At 31.3% G+C, this 8,911-nt stretch overlaps 1 long non-coding RNA gene across 1 annotated transcript; it reads right to left on the bottom strand.

Moving 5' to 3' along the window:
* Positions 1-456: 456 nt before the first annotated feature.
* Positions 457-7,554, bottom strand: LOC131280754 (uncharacterized). The gene is made up of 4 exons (XR_009188447.1): positions 7,445-7,554; positions 3,269-3,370; positions 1,106-1,182; positions 457-726 (listed from the first exon to the last, which is right to left on the bottom strand). It is a non-coding gene; the product is annotated as an uncharacterized lncRNA (long non-coding RNA).
* Between the last annotated feature and the right edge of the window lie 1,357 nt (positions 7,555-8,911).

The raw sequence follows: 8,911 nt of genomic DNA on the forward strand, positions 1-8,911 counted from the left end.
TTCTCTGATTTAAGTGCTTGGAAACCTAATATTCACATTTGGAATAATTATCAGCAAAATAAATTAAGTAGTTTCTGTGTGAAGACTTGAAAAATGCAGGAAATTTAGTGTCTGAATTTTATGGCAACTATTTTTTCCTCTCAGAATCTTTTTTTTTTTTTTTTCCTTTCAATATTCTGCCATCTATTTTGTGGAGAGCTCTGTTCCACATAGTTAAGTCCATTTTGTATGAAGAAATGACCTTTGCCATGAAATGGAAGACCTACATTCTTTTTTGTCACACGATTTCTTAAATTTAATCCACTAATATGTGCTAGACACAACTCTTATATATAAATATGGAGTTTCCTATGTAAATTATTTTATTCAATCATCAGACACACTGAGTTTAAACAAATTCTATCATTTTATTTTCATGTTTCTAATACAGAGAGAGGAAGAACAGAACAAGGACACCATGTTAGATTTATAAAGAAATAATGTCAAAATGGTTAATGTAATTCACCAGTTCAATAAAGTGGATTACATTTTAGTAGGACAAAAGATCAAAGAAAGCCTATTTATATTCATTGGCTGAAGGCTGAAACAGCAACCAGGTACTGCTTTTCCCATCTTTAGGCTCATTAGCTGTGGCTATTATATTTGTTGGATACCATAACATCCAGATGTTTCTGGACAGCTCAGCTGATTTTTTTCTCCACGTACACATTATATAGGAAAGGATAGCTGGTGAAATAAATTAAATCACTAGTTAAGGTTCAAGGCTAATTTTTATGTTGCTATATTTTGTCACTCTATATTTTTTCAGAATGTTGAGACAAGCCTTGAGGACACAGGCCACTTCTCTCAAGGATGGGTATGGTATAAGTGTTAGGAATGCCATATTCTTCTTATTTGTAGGATGTCCTCATCTATTCACTCTATAGATTTGAGTGATATAGTATTATGCTCCCCACATCTGATTATTCCATAAACAAAGCAAATAATAAGGACTCTGATAACCTTATTTTTTCTCATATACTTTTCTTACTTCGTTCTATGATAGTATCATTTCTCAGGAAGAGAATATTGTGAATGTCCTACAGATAATTTAAGTAATACTTACCTAGTAGAAGATTGAATTATAATATGTCATGTCATATTTCATCTAATTGAATAATGGATTCACATTTTTTCTTCATTCTAATGCAAAAATAAGTGTGCATATAAACAAATATTAGAAAGTCAAATAGTATATAGAAAGAAATAAAAGAAATAAAAACTACCTCCAAATTATAAAAATATCACTATAATGGATAATCAATAATTTTATATTCCTTTGTGTAGGGGGTGGTAATTTATGGTGTTACATATGAATTCTCTTTTTTTGTATTATTCAAGCATATTTGTTGTCATGATAGGTGTTTGTGGTAAGCTAAAATGTGTTATCAAAGACATTACTTATTGTTTGTGGGGGCATCATATATACATGAGCATGCATTTTTTCCAAAAAGATACTGTCTGTCTTCTCTACAGATAATATGTTTATACTTCAAGCAAAATATAAACTAACCATCATCTTCGTCATGACATTAAGCATTGATTTACTGCCTGATTTCAAATGCCACTCTGGTGGCAACTGAGTAATGAGAATTTATTGTAAATAGCTTAACCTCTAGGAGGTTGCAGACTATGGCAGACACCTCTCTGGAAACATATGTCTATGAAACATAGGGAATAAGAATAAAAACATCAAATCAGGAAGAGCTTGTTAAGAATCTCCAGAATAGAGTAGTCAGAGGCAAATGCATGTCAGTACATTTTATTGTCAGGGATCAACAAGTACATAATTAAGGTGAAGATCAAGGAGAGTAGCTGTGGGAGCCTGATATCCTGACTAGGTGATGATTTACTAACTTAATTACTTCAGAATCTTCCAAGGAAAACAGAGGTGTCTGCTCTTTAATAGATGTTGCTCTCAGATGTGCCATTGAATATTTGCTGACCTACACAATTACATCCAATACAGTTAAAAAATATGCCAGAATATTCAGTGGCAAGTGAATGCCTTTGGATTTCCTTTGTTTAATTAGAAAATTTGCATAAATGACCATTTTTATGTGTTTCTCAGCTCTGTCAACCAGGGAGTTAAACTTGCTGGACAGGGAAAAGATGAGTTTCTGTTAGATGTTTAATGTTGGAAGCATACAGAAATAAAGGAATTGGACAAAAACCTTTTGCAATTTTCATCCATTTGAGAATGACCTTTAGGAACAAATGGTATCATGAACTTGTTAAAAATAATATATTTTTTTTACCTTTTACTTTTACAAATATATATATACACAATTTAAATAAATATCTGCATTCTATAAACTCTAGCTCACTGAAGATTGTTGCTATCCATCTCAAAATTAGCAAGGCTATTAAGGTAAACAGTCAATTACATGGCTGAAAAAGAAAAGTGAGTGACAAAGGTTTCTCACCAAAAATTGTCATTTCCTCTATAAGAAATTAATAATTTCCTAAATCCTCATTTCATCCTCTAATTCTTCTTTTACTTAATTTTAGGTCATATGACACTATAATACCCTCTTTTTTCTCTCTCTCTCTTAGCAGATCATTTTGACAAGTTAGGAAGGAGGAAGATTTCACTTCCAGCAAATAATTATAAAAACAAACAAACCAAAGGAAAACAAAAGGATTAAGGCCCATGTTCTGTTACATGAGTCTGTGAGGGTTCAGAGAACATGGCAATTTCCCATTGCATTGCCATTTTAAACACTGTTTGGTTTTTCCTGTACTATAATATATCAGTGAGCATTTCAGTAATGTTTGAGGGAAGAGTTTTTTCAAAGTGCCTTCCGTTTAAAATAAGAAACTTCTTTTCCATTTCCAAATCCTTTTGTCTTTTGTATATTTTATCAGGAATGTAGGACTGCAGCAATTAATAGATTAAAAGAGACTAAAAATTAATTAAATTGTATTATTCTTGTTAAATAATTTATATTAATTGCTTTGTTCCTAATGGAGAACACAATCTTTAGCATTGGGATAACTGAAAAATACTGATGGGCACAGGGACTTTATCAGACCAGCTGGCAATTCTGGCTTAGTTTCTTATTCCTTTTATAGTCTTTAACTATCTCTGTAAATGCACCCCTCCTGGTCGCCATAGAAACAGCGTCCACTGTGATTTCTCGAAATGTAAAACAGCTAATGCCTAAAGACATCTATAAGGAAATATATGAACATAATTACATCCTAATTATTATATATGGTATCTCACATTGTATATTAGATGTTAATGTCCTCTGATCCAAAAGGAAGAATTAGATCTGTGACCTTTCCTCCATAGATGATTCTGATGGATGACACCTAAAGCAAATTCCTGAGATTTGGGGAGGAGAAAACTAATGAAAGCAATGAAGTCTTTATAATTTCATTCATAATGTAGTTTGTGAGTTTATGCTTGTTAAAAATCCTGTCTAACTATCAGTTGTTTAAAATACATCTCGTGGTGGGTGAAAAGTTCCGTAGTCATCTTTGTTTTCATAAGCTGGTACTCCATTCTTGAAAGATATCAATGTCCTCTGCACCATTATAAGGAATATCAAATAGCTTAAAAATAATGTACTAGGCAAATTAGTTTATAAATATTTTTTTCTGTTATGTAATTTGACTTAATATTTAAATTAAATTTTAGTAATGCTCTATATTTTTATCTTATGCATACTTATTCCATCCATTAAAATATAATACTTTTAAAAAAATTAAGTGATAATTAACTTTCTAATTTTTAAAAAATCTGTATTAATAGAGGTTTGTAATAGCAGATTATTATTCTTCACTTATTTACTCATTTTATCAATTAATATGGGCCATTAAGACAACCGACATCAGAATCTCGGAGTAATTTTCTTTCTTATTACATTATTTTAATTATAAATATGGAATAAATTAATCATCCATAAATTAAAACTTAAAATTGTATACAAATGTGATGACCATTAAATGATTAATATCTTCTGGTATTAATTCTTATAGATTAGTTCAGCAATGAAAGCATTATAATCTTTATACATTTTCAAAAATATTTTATCTAATAATTTTTAAAAAAAAAATCTATCCATGATTTGTTTTTAAAATTGAGCCTTAAATTTTCCTCAAAGAGGCTGAAACACTCCACAATCATAACCAGAATTTTCTTCTTCAAGAAAAAGTCACGTTACAATACTAACAAGGCAGAAATGGCCAAAATAATGGACCTTCTGCTTTCCAGATTATGGACCTGGCAGTGGGTCTGCAGCTCTTACTACAGCCCCTCTGCAAGAGGATCCCTGCTCTTCAGATGTTGGCACATTTAAATGTCATCAAGAGTCTAGCAACCATCAGGTAGTTAATTCTCAGCTCAAGTAAGATGGCTGATGGACAAACTTGAACATCAATATCAACCGTGTCTTTTGTACTCACATTTACGCATTCTCCAAATGTAAACCTGCCCAATCAAAAGAGGTTTCAACGTAAACTGTCCATCTCCAAAAAATATCCAACTCAAAATGACTAAGACTATTTATATGCATTAATTTATAAACACCTGAAAACAGGTTCTAGGGCCAACTTATTTATGTCTATCTCTTTCTACTTATAAATTGTTTTTATTCCTGCTTTCCTTCTAGGCCTCAATTAAAATATATATGATTATTACAATGACTCTGATCTTACAGGAGAATTGGTTGAGATACAGTTTTGTTGGGGAAAATAGAAATTCTTAAGCAAGAAAAGGGAGGGAAAAAATAATAAAGGGAGAGAAGAAATGAAGATAAAATAAAACAAAATCTTTTAATTTTCTTATTCTTAATTGACTAGCAGATAAGTTTTTCAAAATAATAATTACAACATCATATTGGATAACAGCAACTTATCAATAAGTGAAGTGTGTGAAAGCAATGTTATAAGGGACAGGAGGAAACATTGACAATATTCTATTATAAGGTACCTGTACTCTCCATAAAATGATACAGTGTTATTTGCAAGTAATATTAGATTAGTTGTGAAAGTACTTGCAGATTCTGTGGAAATCACTAAAGGAGTTTAAAACAGAAGTATAATTCATATGGTAAGAGCAAAAATGAAGACATGTTAAAGCTCAGTTAAAATGACGAAAAAATGAAACAAAGAGAAAAGGTAATGAATAAAAAACAGTTGCAAATATGGATACGGTAGATATTAATACTACTATATTCACTTTAAATGTGAATGGTGTAAATATACCAAAAGACAGAGATTAACAGAGTGTGTGTGTGTATATAACTTAACTGTATGTTTTCTACTGGAAACCCATTTAAAATATAGAGACATATTAAATATAAATGGATGAAGAAAGAAAGTTTTATTATGCCAAAGCTAATAAAAAGAAATTTGGACTCTGAAATGTGAATTTAGACAAAGTTCATTTTAGAGCAAAGAAAGTTATCAGGGAAAAGAGGGACATTACAAAATAATAAGTGGGTCAATTCTCCAAGAAGTTATAACAATTTTGAATTTGCATATGCCTAACAATAGAGTGTCAAAATACGTCTGACAAAGCTGATAGATCTGCAAGGAGGAATACACAAATCCACTTTTGTAGTTGGAGACTTAATACAAACTTTGACAAAAATTGATAGATCCAGCAAGCTGAATCAGTTAGAATATAGTTAAACTACAACACCATCAATTAAATGGACCTGAATGACATTTATAGAACACTTAATCTAATAACAAGAGAATATATATACTTCTTAAGCACACATGCAACATTCATTAAGATAAACTTACATCTTGGACCATAAAACTGAGCAGAACAAATTTAAAATAATAGAGGTCATACAAAGTATATTCTCAGACCACAGTGGAATTAAACTAGAAATCAATTCAGAAAGATAGCTTAAATAATACCAAAATATTTAGAGTTTAATAAAACACTTCTAAATAACATACAGCAAAAAAAAAATTCTCAGGAGAAAATAAAAACAATGCTTTGAACTAAATAAAAATGAAAATACAACTTATCAATATTTGTGTGATAAAGCAAAGGTATGCTTAAAGGGAAATTTGTGGCAATGAATGCATATATTAGAAAGGACAAAACATCAAAAATCGGTCATCTAAGTTTCCACCTTAGGAAACTAGAAAAAGAAGAGCAAATTAAATCCAAAGTAAGAAGAAGAAAAGAAATAATGAAATTAGAGAAGAATTTAATGAGGTTGAAAACAGACAACATTAGGGAAAATTCAATGAAATCAAAAGATGATTCTCTGAAAAGATCAACAAAATTGATCAACTTCTAGCCAGGCTAATGAAGAAAAAGGATTCAAACTCTTTAATTTTGCTAATAAAAAGACTCAAAAAAAAAAAAAAAAACTAGGGCTATTCCTCATTTCTTACTCAACTTGATAAAGAAGGTCTAGAAAAGTCTACAGCTAATATACTACATGGTGAGAAAGTACACGCACTCCTTCTAAAATAGGAACAAGTTAACCTCTCCGGTTCAACATCAAAACCCAAAGAACTGTACAACTAGCCAGGCTAATGAAGAAAAAGAATTCAAATTCTTTAACTTTGCTAATAAAAAGACTCAAAAAAAAAACTAGGAATAGAGAGTAATTCCTCATTTCTTCCTCAACTTGATAGAGAAGGTCTAGAAAAATCTACAGCTAATATACTTAATGGTGAGAAAGTACATGCATTCCTTCTAAAATAGGAACAAGTACACCTCTCTTATTCAACATCAAAACCCAAAGAACTGTACAACAAAAAAGAATGAACTCTAGTGTAAAATGTGGACTTCAGTGAGTAATAATATATCATTTGTTCATTAATTATAATAAATTCACCACAATAATGCAATATGCTAGTAATAGGAGAAACTGTGAAGGGGTGGGGAGGGCACTTTCATGAGAACTCTGTACTTTCTGCACAATTTTCCTGTAAACCTAAAACTGCTATAAAAAATAAAATTTATTTTTTTTAAATCTTCCATTTTTTGCCTTCAGAGACAAAGGTTTGTACCTTTTGATTGTCTCCTGTCCACCTCATGACAGACTCCTGAATTAATTTTGGAGGTATCTGTCCACAGTTTTAAGGGTCAGAAGACCCTCTACCCTACATTGTAAAATGAAAACTCCAGGCTTTTTTGGACCCATTATGTTTTCAGGGAGACAATCTAAAGAAGAGAATGGGAAAAGCAGTCACCTCCTACCATTTAATTAAACAAAGAAAATTTCACCATTTACCCTTGTAATTCCTATTCTAATATAAGACCTGGGACTCCATGGGCAGATTAATCTTTTTCTTTCCAGCAATTGTTCCGTTTACCAAACATAAATTTATATATGTATATGTATAATATTATGTAATATAAAATGATGGATAAATTGCAACTCTAAATTCCTTATTAAAGTTATATTAATAAAAGCCATACCAAGAAGTTTGGCAGCTGGGTTGATGAGCATGAAAGCTAAATTCTTACAAGTGTATGAAATTAGGGCATACACCTGCCAAATTACACGTGGTTTTCTAGTTTTGAATCTGCTCTTGAGAAATGGAAAATAGGAAACTCTGAAGTTGCTATGGGCAACAGAACCAAACATCTTCAACAAGGAACTGCTGCAGAACTGATGGAAAACAATCTCTTTTTAAATTTAAGGTGTGAATGGACCAAGCAGGTTTGAGATGGATATTTATTGAAGTAAGCTATGCTGCTCCAGATTTCTAGTATCCGTTTCTAAGTAAGCCGGTCCAGAAGTGAGCACTCTTTCATCCATTTAGCCATAATTTTCGTTAGAGTAACTAATGTTTTGTGATGTTTTATAATTTTAAGTACTATTCCCAACACAGAATTTTTTTTACTCCCATAATCCTTTGAATTTTATATTATTATATCTTTGACATAAAAAATAAAGCTAAGGAATTAGTTGATTTGCCTTGTCATATAACTAATGACAAACTCATGTTTCTGACACCAATAGTAAAGCTCAAGAAGTAGTGCCTGTTGTGTTTACAGAGTTCTATTAACCCCAGGGACATAAAAGTGAAATGTGAATCACAGTCTGAACTGTTGGAAAGTATAATATCATCTGGGCTGCAGCAGAGGGAAATATAAATATGTATACCCTTAATATGTTGTCTAAGCATTATTTAAACCTTACAAAGTAGGGCATAATATTAAATAGTATGATGCAAGAAATAGATGTCTTATCAATTTAGAGAAATAAGAGATCATATATGTTGGTTGGAATGGCCAGTTAAATAGTTATGATGGAAATGGAATGTAGGCGAAATCTTGAAAAACTGGTTAAGATTTTGAGAGATATGGGAAGCAAGGGGTCTCACAGCATCATTTTAATTGTGTAATTTAGTTCTTATAGAATAAACACCAGTTCATATGAGTTGATTATCCCAGATATTCTGGGTGAGGGACTCACGCTGAGTAAACTATGAAACTGTATGAAAAATAAATTTAGCTCTTATGGGATTGTGAAGCTGAAAAAAAGTTTATGTACTTTGCTAATCAATAAATACAGATGTATAAAAATCTAATCAATGCTCTGCTATTAATCAGTCTTTTGTAATAGTTGATAAATTGAAAGTCATTATTCTTGAGATTCTCTTCTTGGCTATTTTTTTCTCTTTGTTACTAACAGAATCTGTTTTCCCAGAGCCATATCTAACTGTAATTCCTTCCTTTGTCTAACTCAGATCCATAAGTACTTACATACTCTCTCATCCAAATCCAATTTTCCTCTATGTATCTTTTCAAAATAGGTTACTCTTGAGAGAGAGCACATGAAAGGCAGCCAGGGAAGGGTCTTTCAGAGATCACAGATCAAAATATTGACAATGGAGGGATGTAAGTAAAAATACTCTATAGCTGTTTTAGAAGCACTAA

This window comes from Dasypus novemcinctus, chromosome 12 (assembly GCF_030445035.2).
Source record: "Dasypus novemcinctus isolate mDasNov1 chromosome 12, mDasNov1.1.hap2, whole genome shotgun sequence".
Taxonomy (NCBI): domain Eukaryota; kingdom Metazoa; phylum Chordata; class Mammalia; order Cingulata; family Dasypodidae; genus Dasypus; species Dasypus novemcinctus.